The following is a 2,500-nucleotide window of genomic DNA, read 5'->3' as shown; positions in this document are numbered from 1 at the left end:
CTTCTTGCAAATGAGACTGTGAAACGGGCTAGTCCTCAAGGAACACTGATATATCAAAAGGGGCCAGCCCCCCCTATTATGCACGCCCCCTGCAACCTATTATGAATACCTAGGCAGGTTGAAATAGCTAAATGGAACCTCCAGGTTCAGGGGCAGTCTACCTGTGAATACCAGATATACCATGTCAACGTACACACGATGAGGACTATTACCTTGGTGCCCTGCTTGTGGGTTACCCATTGGTGAGGACTCTTGAATGGCCACTGGTGGATGCCGAACTAATGGGCCCGCAATCTGTTCTAACAGGGCTTCTCTTATATTCTTAACAAAGAAAACCGAGTGCTTCAAAGCATGTGCGAGTGTGTCTCTTTCACATACCGTGGGTAGCCGAGTCCGAACCTGCCCTATTGCGGGCAGGCCGCCTGGCACAGGATTGGGGCTGGCTGCCGTACAACTCGGGGCAAGGGGAAGTAATTCATCTTACCCCAAGTAACGCGGCAGCAGGTCGAATGGGGCTACTTGGATTCACGCCATCTAAATAGGTGGCACAGATCTGAGCAGCTCAGCATTAGGCCGGTTTGTCCAGGAGGGGGGGGGGTTAGGATCTGGCCTAAGTGCTGGATCCTGGCACCTGTCCCCTCCCAGGCTCAAACCACCCACTGGATTCTTTAGTGTGAGCCCTGCTAATTGGGCCAAGAGGCATCTTTCAGAGTGGTATAATATAAATTTTTACAAGAGATATAAATAATATAAATTTTAGCAACGGGAGAGCAATTGTTGCTTTTTCACGCCAACAAGGGTTTTTTTTTTTCCCCAGTGGCTGTCGCTGGTGACTCATCTGCCTCTCTGTTAGACTGTAAGTCCTTTGGGGGCAGGGAACCATTTATTGCCGGCACAATCTTGAGCTTCTGCAGCACTGGTTTAGTGAGAGCTGAGCCGGCTGAGTGTCGCTAAAGAGCCGTAAAGCTCTCCGCGACACCGTGAGAGTAAGGACGGCTGGCGGGAAGGCCTGTGCCCTCCCGCAGGTGCCTGAGCCAGTCGGATGCCCGACGGAGCAAATAAGCTTCTGCCATGCAGCCCAGGGCAAGAGAAGGGTGGGGGGGGGAGAACAAAATGGGGGTGAATCAGACCAGGGAGGGGGTGAATCAGGCCAGTGCACACCGTATCCTCTTGGGCTTCCTGGCAACACCAGGCTTCCTGGACTTATGCCAACAATTTAACTGACACGGAGCCAAGTAGCCCCATTGCGCATGCTGGGGCTTTGCCCGGGGTAAACGTGGGCCAAGCTGCCCCCGGAAGCTTTAACCATTGCCCACCACTGCCTGTGTTTCTTGCTTCTAGAAAGTTAATCTCTGAAAGGGGAGGAGTCAGAGTAAGCTATTTAAACAAAACATCTTTCTCTCCAGGCAGCCCCCCCATGGTGTGAAAAGGGGGTGCCACGCCCATCTCACGTGGGCTCAAATGTGCTAGCGAGCATAGAACTGGCCCTGCTCCAGCGTAACTCGCACTGGAGCCGCCGAACAGCTGGACTCAATTTTCAAGACATTAACGGGCGTCCTTGTAGCTCGAGCCCCTGGCAAGCAGCAGCTTGCATCACCAGTAAAACCAGACCCGTCCAATTAAACTTGCGCGTGGAATTGGGGTGAGGGATTTCAACTGCGGTGGGTCACAGGAGCCTCCTCACTGAGGCAGGGATAAGCATCTTCCAGTAGTAGAAGAATCTCTTGTAAAACGGCTCCTCCGGCAACAAACCTGCGAGGTAGGCCTCGAGACTTGACGGATGATTCGTACGATTCGACCGTAGCGCCACCTACAGGCATGGTCCTTTATGCAGAGTGTGTGTGGGGTGTTTTTTTTTCAAATCAGACAGGTCCTTGCCCCAAGGGGGTTGCAGTCTGGAACAGTCCCAGGGGAGGCCACTGAGGAAGGAAATGGAAGAAGAGGCTGGAGAAGATGGGAGGAGAGGATACAACTATTTCCCTCTACAGTCTTCGGCAAAACCGGATAGATGCCGCGTCCCATTGGCTTGGCGGCCTGGTGCCTGATTTATCTTCTGTCCAGCCTATCTCTACCTTTGGCAAACACTCCGGAGGTGCCAAGTATCCGGGCTGCTCTGCAGGGCTTCTTCGTGTTATTAATAATTTCCTTTTTTGGTTGAAAAATGTGCCCCTTTTGGACCTCTTCTCCTCGATGAGCTTCTGACATCATGGCTCGGACCAAAGGGGGGGGGAAAAAAAAAACAGCTGGCTGGTTGGATGGGCAGCAGCTGGGAAGCATCTAGTGACACCTGGGACGGCAGGGGCCTGTTCGGGAGGGGAGGGAACGTTCTGGAAGGGTAAACGGGCCAGCGTGGAGCAGGGGGCCCTTTCCCTTCTCTTCTTCAGCAAGGCAAGAGCTGTAGATAACACTGTGGTGTGGGACGGAGGACATCAAAGGAGGAGAGAAGGTCTTGGGGAACGGCAAGAGCGGAGGGTTTGCTGTGGTTGCACTGACCCCACAA

This window comes from Tiliqua scincoides, chromosome 15 (genome assembly GCF_035046505.1).
Source record: "Tiliqua scincoides isolate rTilSci1 chromosome 15, rTilSci1.hap2, whole genome shotgun sequence".
NCBI classification, from domain to species: Eukaryota; Metazoa; Chordata; class Lepidosauria; order Squamata; family Scincidae; genus Tiliqua; species Tiliqua scincoides.
The sequence above is the reverse complement of the archived record's forward strand: the minus strand, read 5'-3'. Positions refer to the sequence as shown.